Consider the following 19,563-nt stretch of genomic DNA (forward strand, 5'->3'; position numbering starts at 1 on the left):
CGCACGTGCATCAACAAAGTAGTGCCAAGCGTGCGCCTGTGTCATAAGTAAAGGGCCGGCTGGCTTGACCGTTAAGGGTGCTGTAACCCCCGAAAGTACACTCCAGTCCAAACCAAAAAAAAAATTATTTTCTGTGTTTGTGAATTGTGTGCGCAGTAGCCGCACGTGCATCAACAAAGTAGTGCCAAGCGTGCGCCTGTGTCATAAGTAAAGGGCCGGCTGGCTTGACCGTTAAAGGGTGCTGTAACCCCCAAAGTACACTCCAGTCCAAACCGAAAAAAAATTATTTTCTGTGTTTGTGAATTGTGTGCGCAGTAGCCGCACGTGCATCAACAAAGTAGTGCCAAGTGTGCGCCTGTGTCTTAAGTAAAGGGCCGGCTGGCTTGACCGTTAAAGGGTTCTGTAACCCCCAAAGTACACTCCAAACCAAAAAAATATATATTTTCTGTGTTTGTGACTTGTGTGCACTGTGGCTGCACGTGCATCAACAAAGGAGCAGCGCCAAGCGTGCGCCTGTGTCCCATAAGTAAAGAGCCGGCTGGCTCATTTCTTAAAGGGTGGTGTAACCCACAAAGTGCACTACTCTCCAGCAAAAATAAAAAAATATTTTCTGTGTTTGTGTGCGCTTTAGCCGCACGTATATATATCAATATAACATAAATGGAGGACCAAACTTTCTCTGATAAAAATAAAATAGGGAAAGATCAAGAACCACTTCCTACTAGTGCTGTTGCTGCTGCTGGGAGTTGTTCATCATCCCAGAGAGGAAGTAGGAACATCACTACTTTTACTAAACAATTGACCCTCCAACAGTCCCTAGCGATGAGGATGAAGTACGACAGCAGTCATCCTGAAGCAAAACGTATAACTGAGGCCTTGACTGCTATGTTGGTGTTAGACGTGCGTCCGGTATCCGACATTAGTGCAGTGGGATTTAGACAATTGATGGAGGTAGTGTGTCCTCGGTTCCAAATCCCGTCTAGATTCCACCTGCATCCTCAAAGCAGCAGCCACAAGCGTGCGTCTGTCTGTTAAAGGGTGGTGACACCCTCAAAGTGTGCTACACAAACAATTAAAATATTGTTCTTTTTTTTTCTGTCTTTGTGAAATGTGTGGGCTGTAGCCGCACCTGCATCCTTAAAGCAGCAGTGACAAGCGTGCGTCTGTCTGTTAAAGGGTGGTGACACCCTCAAAGTGTGCTACACAAACAATTAAAATATTGTTCTTTTTTTTTCTGTCTTTGTGAATTGTGTGGGCTGTAGCCGCACTTGCATCCTCAAAGCAGCAGCGACAAGCGTGCGTCTGTCTGTTAAAGGGTGTTGTAACTCTCAAAGTGCTCCAAAAAAATCAAAAATGTTTTTTTAATGTGTTTGTGACTTGTGTGCGATGTAGCCACACTTGCATCCTCAAAGCAGCAGCGACAAGCGTGCGTCTGTCTGTTAAAGGGTGGTGACACCCTCAAAGTGTGCTACGCAAACAATAAAAATATTCTTCTTCTTTTTTCTGTCTTTGTGAATTGTGTGGGCTGTAGCCGCACCTGCATCCTTAAAGCAGCAGCGACAAGCGTGCGTCTGTCTGTTAAAGGGTAGTGACACCCTCAAAGTGTGCTACACAAACAATTAAAATATTGTTCTTTTTTCTGTCTTTGTGAATTGTGTGGGCTGTAGCCGCACCTGCATCCTTAAAGCAGCTGCGACAAGCGTGCGTCTGTCTGTTAAAGGGTGGTGACACCCTCAAAGTGTGCTACACAAACAATTAAAATATTGTTCTTTTTTTTTCGGTCTTTGTGAATTGTGTGGGCTGTAGCCGCACTTGCATCCTCAAAGCAGCAGCGACAAGCGTGCGTCTGTCTGTTAGAGGGTGGTGTAACCCTCAAAGTGTGCTCCACAAACAATAAAAATATTCTTTTTTTTTTCTGTCTTTGTGAATTGTGTGGGCTGTAGCCGCACTTGAATCCTCAAAGCAGCAGCGACAAGCGTGCGTCTGTCTGTTAAAGGATTACATCGGTGACAGCATCCAAGTAGGCATGTCAGACAGTCCGTACCTGTACTGGCAGGAAAAAGAAGCAATTTGGAGGTCCCTGTACAAACTGGCTCTATTTTACCTGAGTTGCCCCCCCTCCAGTGTGTACTCCGAAAGAGTGTTTAGTGCAGCCGGGAACCTTGTTAGCGAAAGGCGTAGGAGGTTGCTTCCACAAAATGTGGAGAAGATGATGTTCATAAAATGAATGATCAACTCTTCCAGGGAGACCAGCCTCCAGAACGTACAGAGGGACCTGTGGTTCCAGCAGGGACGAATTAATACTCTGTGAGGATGAGGATGTACATAACACTGAAGAGGGTGAGGAATCTGTGGATGAGGAGGATGAGGACGACTTCTTGCCTCCGTAGAGCCAGTTTGTGCAGGGACAGATTAATTGCCAGCTTGTTTTGTGGGGGCCCAAACGAACCAATCATTTCAGCCACAGTTGTGTGGCAGACCCTGGCGCTGAAATGATTGGTTTGTTAAAGTGTGCATGTCCTGTTTATACAACATAAGGGTGGGTGGGAGGGCCCAAGGACAATTCCATCTTGCACCTCTTTTTTTTCTTTGCATTATGTACAGTTTGGGGCCTAGTTTTTCAATGCCATCCTGTCTGCCACTGCAGTTTCACGCCTAGATGGGTCACGTGTTTGTGCCGCCCACTCGTGTCGCTTAGCATAGTCATCCAGCTACCTCGGTGCAACCTTTTGGACATAAAAACACTATTGTGAGGTGTGAGGTATTCAGAATAGACTGGAAATGAGTGGAAATTAAGGTTATTGAGGTTAATAATAGCATAGGAGCAGAAAAACCTACAAATTCTGTGATTTTAGCTGTTTTTATGCTTTTTTTCAAAAAAATACAGATCCAAAACACAAAACCCAGAACCCAAAACACGGAAGGGTGGTTTTGGCAAAACCAATCCAGATCCAAAACACGAAGAAAGATCCAGATCCAAAACCAAAACACAAAACACGAAAAGTGGCCGGTGCACACCCCTAATATATATATATAATCTCCAAAAAATGAGGGTGCACTCACCAGACTGCATAGAATGTCCATATAAAATATAGTTTTATTTATGTCATCATAATGATAATGATTTATGATGACATAAATAAAACTATATTTTATATGAACATTCTATGAAGTCTGGTGAGTGCACCCTCATTTTTTGGAGATTGTCTTTGGCAAGGTGTTTACCTTGCTTGGGTCAGCTACCCCAGCATTGGATCTTACACAACGTGAGTGTGGACACCGTGTGGTTCTTTTTGATATATATATATCCTTGTCCTCCCTTAAGGGCTAATTCGGAGTTATAGGGATCTCTTTTCATGAATGCAAATGGTGAGTTTTTGCATACAGCACATGCAAGGATGTAGTGTGGGTGGCTGTCACAGGCAGCTGGTAAAGAATGGGGCCTTTAGTACTTCGGGGTCGGCATCGGGAAATAAGTGCCTGCACACTATTAACTCAGGGGGTGCAACTCTTCCTATGTACAGTATGTGCTGCACACCCTGATGTCACCACTGATCCTCCTCCATGAGTGCACTGCTCTCTTCCTGCATTTCCTCGGCACCTCTGCAGCTGCTCCTCCCCCTGCTGTCATACTAGAGGAGCACACACGCTGATCGCTGAGGCTGGCTGCTTCTAACATTGGTAATCGAGCTATTTTTTTTAATTAATATTTTCAGTGGTCACTATGTTTTCTTATATTTTCGAAATGCATGTTTTTTTCATATTGCAGCAGCAGGAGGAGGATTTTTATATCACTACTCCAGCACCCCTCTTCTCCTCCCCAAATGTTTATATGTTTATGACCCCCACTCTTTTTTCCCATTTGTATATGTGCATCTGTGCCACATATTTGTGTGTGTTCATGCCTATACCCCTTTGTATGTCTCGTACAGGTGGCAGATTGGAGGGGCTTCCCTGGGTTCCTCTCTTCATTCCACTCAGTGTCTGTGGACATGCCGGTGACTGAATTGTGGCCCGGTAGCTATTCATGGTGCCCTCTGCCAGCTGGCACTCTACACGCCTGCATAGTTGGCGTAATGGTCGGGCCGGCCCTGATCTCGACCCTCCACTCATCCACACTCACTGCTAGCTCCCATTCATAGTCAAATACGCCAACCCTCTCTTTGTGGAATGCCCTCCCACGTACAAGACTTTCTTCTACTCTCCAAACCTTCAAGCGTTTACTGAAAAGTCACCTCTTCAGACAAGCTTATCAAATTCCAGAACCACCCATGTAACTTCTATAAGATATTCTACTAATTACCTCCCCTCTACACAGTCCACACATAACTTTACGCTTATTCTTTTTCTACACTAACACATCCCACTTATCCCAGACCAACCTTGCTGTGTGACTGTATCAGACAGCCCACCAGGAACCTATGAAATCTGGCTGGAACTATATGCAATATGTAGCACTTGTGTATTAAATACACATTTTGCTGTATGTCATAGTGAAGGCACTCAAGAACCATGCAAGGCATTTCATTGTACCAACTTCCCCAGGGATATATACTGTATATACATATACAGGGGCACCGAGATGGATGGAGCAGGTACTGTTTACTCAGGCCCGGCTTGCTGCTGAGGGGGACTTTTGTCGCCTTAACAGAGCTTGAAAGGGGGACATTGTTCTCCTTTGCAGTGGGCAGCGCTGCTTCACATTGCTGCACATAATATGGAGAGCTGCTGAGTGTGATACATAGTCCCCCTATGCAGAGCAGCGTGGCCCCTCCACTAGAGTCCTGATTGGCTGAGCGCCAGGAGCCTGCCAAGCCCTTCTATGCACAGCATAGCACAGCACACACACATAACACCCTGCACATGGAGAGGTTTGACTTTTTTTTGTGTGTGTATCTTCTAAATCTCTTATTTATGTAGTGTTAATATAACTGCACTTACATTGTACGATAAGCTATATGTGTCAAATCTGTATGCTTAGTAGTGAATTAATATGTTCTACCTCACATAAGGAAGCATTTATTAATTTGTATTAGTAGTTATGCTGCTAAAAATGCACAAGTGTGTGTAAAGGAATGGAGCGTTCTCTGTACAATCATGGTTGGTCCACCCTTGAGATGGTCTGAGAACCACAACTTAGGTGGCTCCTTCCTCATGGTTGTAGAAACAAGATTCTTCACCTCCTGACCCCCGACATGCCTCTGTCTACCTCTCCCAGCACTCTCTAAAATTGTAAATGGGATGACATGGGTATCCTATCAGTTCTAGTGTGAGTTCTGGGGCCATTCAGCTAGCACAGAAGCTTCTTACCTTAGTAAGCCAGAGCTGGAGGAAGCATTCTCTGCTCCTCAAACTGGGAGTGTGGGGCTGGACTGTGACATAATTGCTATGCACCACACTCCCAGCATAACACTGACATGGAGGAGCAGCAGATTCACATGTAAGAGGCTGCTGGCAGCTTCTCCATAATTTAGGAGGCACACCTAGGTGGCTAGCACAATTTTCAGGGCCCTCCCAGGGGTTTTGGATGCCTTGATGAGCCCAGGTGAACACAGCTCTTTCGTGGGATGTGATGGACAAAACACCATCCTTTAAAATACATGTCCACACATGTCAATGCACATATATCCAATACCATATGAAGTGTTGGGGACGAAAGGGAATGCCATGCTGGCTAGGCAGAATTGCGGACTCTTGCACCAAGGCTGATACACATGTGCTGATATAATGGTTACTTTTACAAGTGAATGGATGGGGACTGTGTGGCTGAATAGATGTGGTCAGCTCTGAATACAGGTATAAATCTGCATTAAATTCTGAGTGCAAAATGAGGACGCACATGAGGCTGACTTAGGTGCGACTCTAAATCAGCCGCTAAGTGCATAAAGGACAATAATAAAACTGCTCTTCTAGGGAAGTATAACTGCTAACTATGGAACCCTAAGAATAAGTGCTGCATGTGCCAGACGCTGGGGTTGAAGAGATTGGCCCCTGGGGCTCCAGTGAATGAAACCTCAGGTAGTATGATTTTTTTTTTATCCTGTCTGGGAGTGCTGCTTTAACCACTTCCCTGGCGTGGTCACATCAGATGTGACCACACCAGGTCGGCTTTCCCTGACATGGTTGTATCTAATGCGACCAGTCAGAAATGCCCAGTAGACGTCTGTCTGCTGGAAGGTAATCTTCCAGCAGCCACCAGTCTCAGAGGGACCTCCCGGCCACTCTGCACCTCTTGAACCACCTTCAGTGTCCTCCACTGGCCATCCAAGCTGCACCTCCCACTTGGCGACTGTTCTCTCTGCAGCCGCTAAGGAAATGTAGTGAAAGGAGCGTTCTGCCCAAGTGTGTACAGCTGCAGAGAGGAGCTGTCGTCGGGAGAAACGTTGCGACGATCGCATAATGTTCTGCTTATTGGTGAACAGATGTATTGTTCACTAATATTGAAAAAAATCTACATTAATGTTGTGTTTCAGAAAATATATATATATTTTTTTTGTTATAAAATCATGTTGCATACGTTTTGGATAGATGTTTTTGACCTAATTCAACCATAAAAAAACAACAATTTCTGAGCGTTCTTTTGGAAAATATATTAGCCAGTTTAGTGGTTAAGGGGACATTATGCTGAGACATTACCAATTTGAAAGTTATTTTAGTACAGCTTGTTTTGTATATTGAAACTTTGCCTATTTCATTTTCATGATACTTTTGGCCAGTGGGGGCAGTGTTCAAGTAGAATTTATACTGGGAATACAAAATGGTTTTACCTTACTTACTAACATGTCAGTTTACCACATCCTTTGTATCACTGCTGGCTGAGACAATCAGCTTTAGCACCCTCCCTTTCCTTGCTCAGGTTTACAGATTAAAGTTTTTAAGAGAAACTAGTTTTACAGATTTAAAGGGGTTATATAATTGTATATAATTATTAAGATCCCATGTAACATCATCCTCCTAAGGGATTTTCTCTCCATATAACAAAATAGCAGGTGAGTCATTTGGAAATGTGGGTTTGCCAACCAGTTCCGTTGTTTCCATGTAGACTGGGAAGCAGATATATGGAAGTAAGGGGGAGATAAGAGGGTGGAGGACAGTTAGTAGTTTGAGCTGAACAATCCCTGTAACATTTGTCTTCACTTTTATGCATACTGTACAACAACAACAGCGAAAATGACCTAGTTAATATAACTTGCTCAATAAATTAAATTAAATTATACATTTAAATATGATTCCATTATGTAGATTTAGACCAATATGAAATATATGTGCAAAATAATTCACTCCAAATAATTAGCAAAAGAAGTGATCAAATTTAACTCCTACTCATTGTATGGGTTGGTCTCCGTCTGCATCCAGCATAAACTCTAGGGAGATACAGTAGTTATCTTATCACTTGGAAATAAAGACAATCTTTAAACAAAGTTTGTGGTGGAAATGATGTTTTGGAAAAGTGGAACAAACAAATGCCTTATAATCAGATCTAGTTACGATAATGATATGGTAGCATTAGACCAGTTACATTAGTCTAGCCTCTCTTTATCTAAACACCAGAACTGCTTTTCTAAGGAAGTTGTTTATTTGCATAGAGCAAAACTGCTGTAGCAGCCCTCACTTATCTTCCCCAATTTCTGCTTCCTGTCTTCAAACAGCTCGCAGGCTGGGAAGGCACGGCTTATGATTGGATGGCCCTGGTGATGTCCATCCAGTTATCGCTAATTTTCCACACATCCCAGTTAGCAAGATGTCAATGCTAAACAGACTCTCATGTAACGTGTATAACAAACACTAAATACATACTGTAATCCCTCATAGACACCACAAACTAGTTACAGTGTTTATTGAAATCGAATGTTTGTTACACTTTAAACAATTTGAAAATATTTGTAAGCCACCAAGGCTTTAAAAAGTTTGATCCAGGAGGATCTGTTCTATGTCATTAGATTGAATTGAGACTTCACTAATGCTAGTTAGCAACTACCACGTGAAAGGTTGCATGTGTGTTACTTTAATAAAAGGGCCCGCGCACCCTGAAATGTTGGCAAATTGGATTAGCACAATATACTTCTTGCTTAAGACTTTGGGAGCTGCCGTTTCTTTTCTACACTTTGTTACGTTATGCATGCGGAGGGCACTAGTGGAGTGCCGGACCAATACTGACTTTGCAATATATATATATATATATATATATATATAAATATATATATATATATATATATATATATAAACAATTCATGGAGAGGCACTCCACATAACGTAGAGATAGCTGCTGCTAGTGCCTTCACAATATTCATATAAGTACTGCACCTCCTGTTGTTTATATATATATATATTTATATATGAATATATATTTATTTATACTAATAAATTGTTAAATCCTTTACAACTGTATGGGGAAGAATTTAAATTATGATTATGTACCCATTTGTAAAGGTTCATGCATGTACTTATGGGCCAATTGTCTGCAAAGTTGAGCAGTTGGAGGCGGTTTAAGTGCAGATTAAGCGCATGTGGGCTTGATTCTTAAGTCGATGCCGAACGCAGTTGGCCAATGTTTTAGGTCAGAGCATGCCTCCCGATGGGTAATGATCAGAGACGTAGCATAGAATCGGACACATGATCTGTGCATTTTAGTGGGCATTCCTGGGAGGTAACAGGTCAGGGGCGTATCTTCCTATTGGCCAGGATGGCACTCGCCAGGGGCGCCAGCTGAGGGGGGCACAGCCCCCTGCAGTGCCACCCGCGGCCAGTTCTATCTATCAAGCTGCGCTGCTGCCAGGGGCAGACTGGACCACCGGGAACTCAGGAAAGTTCCCACTGGGCTGGACCCTTGTGGCTGCCCCTGGGCTGTCTAACACTGATGCAGGACCAGCTGCCGCGAGCAGTTGCTGTTTGGTCTCCATAGAGCCCTGTGACACTGGCCGGTGTACCATGGCACAGCGCGCGTGCGCCAGTCCCTTACTGGAGAGGGGCGCCAGTGCGCCAGTCCCTTACTTTGCCAGGGGCGCACAGACCCCTAGATACACCCCTGCAGGAGGTGGCTGAACCGATGCAGGCATGTCACTAAAAGCGGCTGCGTCCAAAGACGCTGAACCGCTCACACACTAGAGCCATTACTCAGATGGAGAGACTGCACCTCCCATAGGACTGGTGCAAGTTTTGATGGTGTGACTGATGGTGACGTCTAAAAACACAAGAGACACAAATGCGTTTTCTCAAGATGCTGTAAGTGGGCATTTCTGTTTTGAGAAAATAGGCTGCAGCATTAGCATAACATGCAGGCGAAACTGCAGCAAAACATGCATCTGCGTCTGACTTAGAATCAGGCCTAGTGGTGGGCGGTACGGGGGCGTGGTGGTGCGATTGCGTCATCATGCCCACCCCGCTATACAATGCCGAAATTACTGGCATTGTAAACAGGAGGCGGGGCTACAATGACACGATTCAGCGCAAATTGTGTCTTCGCCCCTCCCCCTGGCTGCCAACTTTCACTCGGTAAGTGGGCAGGCGCAGGAGGTTTTGGGGGGTGGGTGCGCAGGTTGGGGCCTGCCCGGGAGACTTGCCCTCTCTTGCAGGCACCCGGAAACTCACCCGATTTTCAGGAGCCCCTCGGCCGTTCCGGGAGAGTGGGCAAGTACAGTATGCCCATTGTGTTGTGTTTTCCACTTAGGTTCAAAGCAAAATTAATTTGAGGAAAAACACTTCTCTAGGCGGATGATGTAATGAACACATTCAAACACAAAAGTTTACATATGTAATGTAGTCATGTGAGAGAACATAGGCCCTCATTCAGACCCACTCGTGAGCAGCTGTCCGCTCGCAAGTGGGTCGATGGTCTGCACTGCGCATGCGCACGACGGAGGGAGCTCCGTCGTGCGCATGCGCGAGACGCGACGAGCGAAGGACTTTCCTTCGCTCGTAGTGTCTCATCAAAGGGGGCGTGCTGTCGATGTTGACTGACAGCACGCCCCCTTTGGTGGGCGTGCCTGCCAGATGGAGGCGTTCCCAAGGGAACGCCTACCATCTGAAGCCGGCCCCACTGACATCACTAGTGATGTCAGTGGGAGTGATTTTGGCTCTGATAGAGCCAAAATCACTCCTGGCCTTGCGGTTGAGAAACTCAACCGCAGGCTTCTGCTCGCAGTTTCGATGGTCGCGATGGTCAAGACCATCGCGACCATCATCCTGCACGCTCGTATATGCTGTGGGTGGTGACCCACAGCTATACGAGCGTCCAGGAGGACGCTCCATATTTATGGAGGTGGGCCCTGATTCAGAGCGAGCGCTCTGGTCAGAGCGTCCGGCTCTGAATCAGGGCCATAGAGAGAACATGTGAAGTTTTGTGTGCATGAATGTTTTCATTACGTCAATCAAAATCTATCTAGAAATGCAATTTTTCTCCATTCAGCCATAGTTGAAACCATTGGGGGGGGCATGTTGAGGGCGCGTATGTTCTAATGCACTAAGCAGCCAATTCATTACACATGCCCACATCCAGAAAAGCTGTGCAGGCACATTTTCTTTTGCAAAATGTACCCCTAATAAATATTTAATATAGAATTAAAACTTTATTTTATGTTGCCTCCAAAAGAAGTTTTAAAAAATTCAGTGTAGTGACAACAGAGCTTTCACAAGAGACACACACAAGCTTGTAGTGAGGGCTGCCACACAAGAGACACACACAGGCTTGTAGTGAGGGGTGCCACACAAGAGACACACACAGGCTTGTAGTGAGGGCTGCCACACAAGAGACACACACAGGCTTGTAGTGAGGGCTGCCACACAAGAGACACACACAGGCTTGTAGTGAGGGCTGCCACACAAGAGACACACACAGGCTTGTAGTGAGGGCTGCCACACAAGAGACACACACAGGCTTGTAGTGAGGGCTGCCACACAAGAGACACACACAGGCTTGTAGTGAGGGCTGCCACACAAGAGACACACACAGGCTTGTAGTGAGGGCTGCCACACAAGAGACACACACAGGCATGTAGTGAGGGCTGCCACACAAGAGACACACACAGACTTGTAGTGAGGGCTGCAAGAGCGATCAGTCGCTCAGGATCCCAGGTACTTGCAGAGCAGCTTCTTATCCTGTTAAATAATTGTGTGAGGAGCCGAATTGTCATTAGGTCTCCTCCCGGCATAGCATTAACACTGCAAAACTAAAATTAGCAAAATGTCAGAAATGAAAAGATTGATTCACCCAGACGCAATTATCATTTAAAAGTGCTTGATTGAGGTGCTGCAGTTGGGTGATTTATTCTGCATACCATATACATAATTAAAGTACTGGAGCGGAGTAATTTATCAATCTAGTTGAGGCTGGAGGTTGAGGAGCTGTGTATGTTTGTTTTAATAAAATGCTCAGGCTGCTGTTACCACACTTCTCTGTTTCCAGAGTGAAAGTGATTATTATTATTATTATTATTGCACTATAAGTCACTGGTAACTGTGGAGCAGACAGTGTAAAAGACTACAAGAGGGGCAGAGAGAAGAGAAATTAGCAGACATATACTGATTAAAAAAGCATTGTAACAGGAAACAGAGGGGTGAGGGAAAAAATGGGAAGGTAGTGTGGAGATAAAAATAGGAAGCTATCTATCCAGAGGAAGAAAGGAACAAGGGAGTGCAGAAAGAGGGGGAGTGAACAGGGGAGGAAAGAAGAGAGAGAGCGAAAGAGAGAGAGGGAGGGAGAGGAAGAAAGACAGAGAGGGGGAGAAGCAGATGAGGAGGTAAGAAAACGACACCTCTCCAGGCACTCAGTTTTAAATCCACTGCCTTTTCCTCCTCTCCATGCTACAAAGGCTCAGAGCTCCTTTTTTTCCCATTCGTCTCCTGTCACTTCCTTCCTGGACGCTTACAGGACGACTCCGGTTACTTTCTCCCATCCTGACAGCAGAGGCAGAGAGAGCCCCTGCCCTGACTGTGCCCAGACACCTCTGCCCACTGTTGGATTGAGTTGGTGCTCCAGAGCTGCTGCTGCTGCTGCTGCACAGTGAATTAGTGACCTCCAGCAGGACTCAGGCTGCAGAAGTAAAAGAAGAGCCCCATCTATCTCTCATTTCCTTCCTGCTATTATCCCAATGAGAAGAGAACATCTGAAGGACTAGTCACAGCAGCAGATGCCTCATGTGAGTACAGTTTTCTAGCAGCCTATAGGTTGGCGATGTCATTTGCAAGCGTAGGTGCATCATCATTCTCTGTTGGTAAGTTGCAGGCTTCCTTCTCACTGATATTAATTAGTATAGCCCCCAGCACATTGCCAGCTTTTCATTGAAAAGTTTAAAGTCCGGGCACTTTTGGGACTCTCCCCTGCTGCTGTGCCTTTCCCATCTGCCCAGAGTGCACAGAAATGACATATAGCCTGAGCACAGCAGTCCTGCTAGGACTTTTCCCAGCCAGCTATGACCTTGTTCCACTTGTATTCAGTTTTATCATTTTCCAAACCCAGATCAGGTTGCATAAGTATTTTGTAGCAATAACACACACTTCCTACAGGATGTGAGCACTGCCTGTCATTTGCCTGGTTTCTTATGAACATGCCATAATAGATACATATTACCTCCAAAACTTGACATTAGTATATTGTGTCTTCTCAGATGTCACCAAAAGGTCATTTATTGCCACTTCAGCTCTCAATAAATACACAGCTACCCCATGTTATATTTCAGAGGTTTACTGTCACAGGAACTACTGCTATTTGTTACAAGGTTTCATCCGAAGTGCATTATATTATTTTAATTAGGCAGTAAAATTGCAATCAGCAGAGCCACAGCTTGTACTCTCAATTCCTGCAAGTATTAACCTCATTCTTAACCTTAAAACACCACAGTTGTTAAATAATAAATAATGATGATAGTGAAACCAAACTTTGAATGATTTATATGCTTGAAGGGGCATGTCATGTTTTATTACACTTTTAATTTTCAGTTTCAAAGGGTGGTGGGAGCTTTGCTAGGAAGGTGATGGTTAATTTCTGGGGGGCAAGGAGCACATATAGCACTCTCAGGGGGAGGGAGGTAGGTTTACCTGGACACTGGTTGCTGCTAAGCAGTTATCTTAAGAGATACATTAGTCACTGCTACCATTCAATGAGATTTCTGCATTCTGTATACAACTCACTGTAACTTTCTACAGAATGGTGTTTTGTTTTGTTTTTGTTTTTTTTTGTTGTTTTTTTCATCGCCAGCCAGAGTAATAATGACTTAACTAAAAAAACTTTTGTAATAGTAGGATGCATATTGTGGTTACTGGCTTAAAATGTTTATATAGAACATAATAAGTTTAATCCCTTACATCTTGGCAGCCTGTGACACTAAACCACCTGTGATCAACCACATCACACACACCAGTCACATTACAGCTCATGTAGTTATGTATTTTTGCTATGTTGAAAAGCAGGAATGTACGGCATTCACTATGGAAAAATCGATTAGGATTTTGGCCTTTACATCAATATTCTTGTTTTCCTCACACATCTGGTCTATTTGTATCACAAACATGCATATAGTAATCCGCATATAAGCATAAAACATTGCAAATTCAAATTTGATGTGAATACCAAACATTCAGCCTAGACTTTAATACAGGCCACACTTCACATATATAGTTTTAAATGTTATCTATAGGAGACCAGTGAACTTTTCTATTAAATAAAAGGTTATACTAGCAAGGGACTATTGTAAATGAATAACAGTAACAATTAGGGTAAATTAACATTTCCCGGTAACTTGAGAATGCATGCTTCCATCAATTCTGCCATCTAAATCAATATCTAGAGAGAGAGTGGTCCGATTATAAGACTGATCCAAAAGAACAGTGCCTTGGAGTTTGTAAGTTTATATAAGTCTTAACATAAAACATGTCATTTCCAACTACAGAAAATATAACATGTATTTGTCAATACCATTTTATTGTGGTAAAGTGCTTTGCAAATATGAGTGGAAGCTAATTGTCAGTTTATTAGCAAGTAATTTTGTAAACGTCTCTCTCATATTACATTACCAGATAAAATGTTTATGTGGGGAGAACATCTCCTTGTTTCCAGTTAACTTTATTAACCTGATTATTAGATATCCGTTTAGTTAACGTTAATGTTTAGTAAATAATAAATAAATAAATTATCTTCAGTGCACTAGTTAGTACAAAGAATAGGGATGTTTCTTAATATTATCTCTATCTCTGTTTATTTAATGCTTATTTTTCTGCCATGTTTAAAATCGTAATTGTAAAGCCAGGAAATGGAAAGTAAAGATACTACTGGTTTCAGGCAATATATAATGATAGCAATAAATAGAATAAAAGGTCATTTTAAAGGGACTAGTCTGTTCAGTAAGGGAGGGATATTCATATATGGCAACATGTGATGGCCACTGGCAGGACATCATTGTCAGTAGTGGGTGAAGTCTTAAAACTACCAATCGATCCATTAGACTTTATGAAGTAATATATATATATATGTATATATATATATATATATATGTGTGCGTGTGTGTGTTTGTGAATGTGTGTGAGTTTATACAGACGTGTGTGTATGTTTGTGTATGCGTGTGAGTTTATATAGACAATATGTGTGTGTATGTTTCTACAGATAATATGTGTGTGTGAGTATATGTGTATATATATATATATATATATATACATGTGTGTGTACGTGTGTGTGTATGTGTGTGAGTTTATACAGATAATATGTGTGTGTGAGTATATATATATATATATGTGTGTGTATGTGTGTGAGTTTATATAGATAATGTGTGTGTGTGTGTGTGTATGTTTACAATTAGAGGATTTTAATTCCTTGTGTCCGATGATATACTGTTCAGACAAATGGTTCTGAAAAGAGCCATAGGTCAGGTGATTAATGCTTAGTGTCTCTGCTGGGCTACATTCATCTCACTGTACTTTTGGATCAGAAGTGCCACAGTGTTTGGCTGTTTAGTTGAATCTGTCATCTCTATGAAATCAAATCAACTTTCTTGTTCCTCAAGTAGAGTGAACAGGAGTATCAGTGTTGTGTGTCGGATAAAAGAAGGATTAAGCAGTTCACTTGTCACTCTGATCGACCACAGATAACATCTAATAGTTCTTCCACATGCAACGCACACTTCTTGGTTATTTGATTATAGCCTAAGGAAGACTTATCCCTGTTTAGTCATGGCTAAATGCAACTCTTGCCAAAAAGAAAGAAAAAAAAAAAGAACAGTTATTATGTATTCAAATATTGAACAATTTCCAACTAAACTGCTACATTTTAGTACATCAATATATGTGTTTAATTAATCTGCATATGTTACATTATTCTGGCACTAACATTCACATAATCTTCTAATGATGTGGTACACAATATAGAATTGTCTAATCATTTCTTATGTATTTCTTATAAAAACCTACAGATTTCATATAAATTTTAGAAATTGAAAGATTACAGATTAATCTCTTTCGGTATCGGATTTTTATTTTTTAGAAAAAGTTTTAGAACTTAGAACTCAGAACCTTTAATGACAGTATGACTTCCATTTTTATGACTGTATAACAATTGGTTATAATGAGTAGTGGCTATTGTACCGCAAAATATTTTGCCTGGTGTAGAAAGCTAGAGAGAACCTATATATGCTATAATTAAATTTAAAAAGTAAAAAAAACTACATTTAGGGAAAAAATTAATGGCATTGAAAATATTGCATTCGTGACATTATATAAAAGTGTATCTAATGCAAATAGCGTGTCTATAAAGAAAGTACTGAGGGATGCACACAGTATTTTAAATATCACATTTACTCTAAGTTGATAGTTATAAATGTTGACATTGATATGATAAGTTATTTCATAGTACCCTGTAAATTTGCTGTTAAATGGTATCAATTTAAGGTTAAATGTGGACAGGATGATCAGGATATAAGGACAGATTTGGACATAAGCCCCTAAATGTTTTATTGTTTTATATGCACATACAAACACTCACACACACACACACATACATAAACACACACACATAGACACACATGCACACACAAATACACATACACACACTTTGCAGAGTAAAAAAAACCTTACAAGCTCTGTTCTGTACAAGTAGAGAAATTATTAAGTCATTATCAGCCAACTAGATCAACATAACATTTCTGAAACCCATAGGTATTGCAGATTTTGCCATAATGCAAATTAACCATAACACAAATTGTTAAATCATTTCATTATTTCAATATAATTGCCATTGTTGCATAAAAAAGGTTCATTTTCCCTACATTGAATTATATTCTTAATACAGAGAAGTGTTAGGATTTTCTGACGCTTAAAGTTTATTCTTAAATCTATTGTTATGTGGCCTTTTCCGCAGGTTTCTATCTATTGTAGAATTTTTAAAGTGGCCCATCCTTACCTACAATCCTAATCAGAGCCGTAATTGTCTAAGTCCCTCTCATTGATGCCCCTCTTTCTCACCATCTAACTCATCTGCACCTTTCTCAATGCTGCCTGCTACCTTTGCATGGGACTCTTAAACGTGTTTGAAATATCTCACCTTTATGACCTCTCTTTCAATACACTTATGTTATGTTATGAACAGAGGTCTAGGTTTAGCCTATACCAACACATAGACCTATTTGCTACAGTTTGAAAATAATAACAGTGTATTAACAGTATTCTGCAATGTACGCATTTATTTCTTCCAAGTGTATTATAATGGCACAGTCAGGCTTTATTGTGTTATTCTGTATATATTTTGTATTGACTGATGTAGTGGGTGTTTGTTTGGCATAGTTATGCATTGTAACCAGCAATGCCTTTCAGGCAGACTTTTTAAAGGTAACATCTGCCTTGGCATTAACAAATCCATTTATAAAAGAAAGAAAATATACTATAATAATAAAAATAATAATAATTTATTTCAAAGTGACAAATCAGTGTCGTCAGTGAGTCAGCATGTGGGTTCACTCTCACAGTCTTCATTCAGGGGAAAAACGTGTTCATATCTAAAATGTTAAAAATATTAAAGGTGAATTTTCCATCCCAGAACATGAATTTCTGATAGAACAAGCTGGTAGGCACCTTTTACAAAGGTTCAACAGGAAACCTCACAATAATGCAAGATCAAATAGCATAATAATACACAACAATGGTGTTACATGTTATTTCACCCCTATATTCTGATCTAGAGTTTGTAGGGATTGATAGGAAATGATGGTGACCAACTTTTTGGAATAAGCACATACCTATTCCAAATATGGAGTAGTTCACATTAGCACTGTAACTTCACTACCATGTATTATAGGTGGCATAATGTTAGTCTACAATAGGAGCACACATTAACTGTATATAAAATAAAAAAAAATCCTCATATGATTTTTTTTAAGCTGTTCCACTATTAACGAATGATGCAAATGGCACAGTATAAAGTATAGTTATCTTTGAGGCTGTTCAACTTGAATGGATCTCCTTTGCATCATTTTGTGCTTGTCATTAGTTTAAACCTAAGCACATGCATGATCAGTCATGCGTGTTTTCATAGGCCAGCAACAATACACTCACAAATGTCGGTACATAGCTAATGTTTGATTGAATGCTTCATATGGTTTGCACAAACTGAGGATTTATGGTAAGTGGGATTGTTCATGACCTCATTGCATGTAAAATAGGACTGTAATATAAACGCACTTCATTTTATATAGGTCTGGCAGTGACAAGCAACATACACTATACTACATTGCAATTTGCAAAAAAATCATAATGTCAAAAGCCCTTTCTTCTGTTGTATTTAAGTGGAAATATTATGGTACAGACAGAAATGGTACTTCGAAAGTTTCAAGAGATTGACCTGGTATTGTGTTAATAATTAGTGGCAAATCACAAAAAAAAGCCCACGTCTCATTTTACGGTATTTTTTATAGACTTCATGTACAGTACTGTAGGTGTTTGTTATTTATTTTTATAAGACATGGGTTATAACTTAATATACTGGTTCTATTTTATGATACTGTGCACTACAGTGAATAATTTGCCTAGCTAGGTTATGCAATGATTGTGGCAGTACTTCTATCGATTGAAGCTCTTAAATATTAGTGGTTTGGCCTCCTTGTTGTAGACAGATGTTACTGCGTGTTGAAGAGCTTGCCGTGATGTTCATTACAATATTGTGATGAACTTTTGGGAACTTTACTGTATTTGTAACATGCCCCTATTTGTTCACTTCCCAACAGTTAAAGAATGAAGGTTCCTCACTTGCATTATGTATGGTGTCATGCGATCTGGTATTACATAGAAACATAGAATTTGACGGAAACTAAGATTGGCCCATCTAGTCTGCCCTTTGACCCCGTGCGACCTACACAACATGCTAAACCTGTAGCATGGTCTTTTGCTAGATCCAACATCCATAGATGGTTGAGGGCCAATTACAAATAAATTCAAATGTTTAAAATGCGTGTTAGCTTTTGAAATTGGACAAGATAACAAGTTCTATTGTTGCCCCCAATCTCAGTTGAATTATATAGCTGTGCAAGGAGTCTCATGAGATGCTGAGCTTTTATTGACATATCCCCCTGAGATACCCAATTTGTTTCAACAAGATCAAGGTCTTCATCAGATAATCTCAAGGGTAATAGATCTGTTTGCTATTGCACAAGTCAGAGGTGAACACTATAAGAACCCTGCTCTTTGTCAGTGATCAATTATACCTAGAAAAATACAGTAGAGCCTACAACAACAGCATCCACTCATACAGTAGTTCCATTTATCTGAGGTTTGATGAGGAACAAAGGCAAAGTAAGACATTATTTTCTTATATTTTGCAAAAAGCAACAAAGAAAATGCAAATTCCACATCTGTAAGGACTGTAATCCTAAACGTGTCTTGCTATACATAGCATGTGTATATTCATAAAAGAATGTACGCTCATATTCATTAACAGGTAGCAGCATAATTAAGAGTGGACCCATCATATAAGAAGAACAAAAGGGCAGTACCCTATACAATATGACCTAAACAGGGATAGGATAGAAAATAAAAACAATAAAGTAGCAGAAATTTAATATTCGCAGTGCAAAAAAAGAATGATATCGTATTTAAATAATACAAATAACAGTCATCAAAATAGTATCTGATATCTAAAAATTACTACTAAATGAAAATATATCTATTGTGATATCAGTCAGTGAATTAATATTTTTATTCACTTACATTATTTTTGCTCTAGAATTCAGATTTCTGGTAGATACGAGTAAAGGTTTCCAGAGTATCTTATCATCTTTGAAGTTGTAGCTTTTTCGGTGATAAGTAAATTGCATATAAAACACACTTTATTTTTTTTTAAGTCTCTTAATAGGTATGAAATACTCCTTTGCAATGGCCCAATATGACATCATTCACCTGCAGAAATCATTCTTTATAATTTAAATTAATGACATAAAACAAGGTCAGGAAAAATTAAATATTACAGGCTTTTTTTTAGCTGATATACATGTAATTATTTAAATTTAGAAACATGGTATAGCTGCCAATTAAATTAATGTATTTAGTAAATCAGCATGTAAATTAAAAGTACAAGGCATGCTAACATTTGTATTT

The 19,563-nt window shown here is 40.8% G+C and overlaps 1 protein-coding gene across 11 annotated transcripts in view; it reads left to right on the forward strand.

The window, feature by feature from the left end:
• The window catches only part of MEF2C (myocyte enhancer factor 2C), a 281,785-nt gene that overhangs the window by 72,325 nt on the left and 189,897 nt on the right, over positions 1 to 19,563 (forward strand). Inside the window, exon 1 of one of the 11 annotated variants that reach the window (XM_088457931.1) lies at positions 11,722 to 12,134. The exons of the other annotated variants lie outside the window; for them this stretch is intronic. The gene's annotated coding sequence lies outside the window, so the exon portion shown is untranslated. Of the gene's footprint in view, positions 1 to 11,721; positions 12,135 to 19,563 lie in introns of those variants that run through there. 11 annotated transcript variants of the gene reach the window in all.

This window comes from Taudactylus pleione, unplaced genomic scaffold (assembly GCF_031769625.1).
Source record: "Taudactylus pleione unplaced genomic scaffold, aTauple2 ptg000792l, whole genome shotgun sequence".
NCBI classification, from domain to species: Eukaryota; Metazoa; Chordata; class Amphibia; order Anura; family Myobatrachidae; genus Taudactylus; species Taudactylus pleione.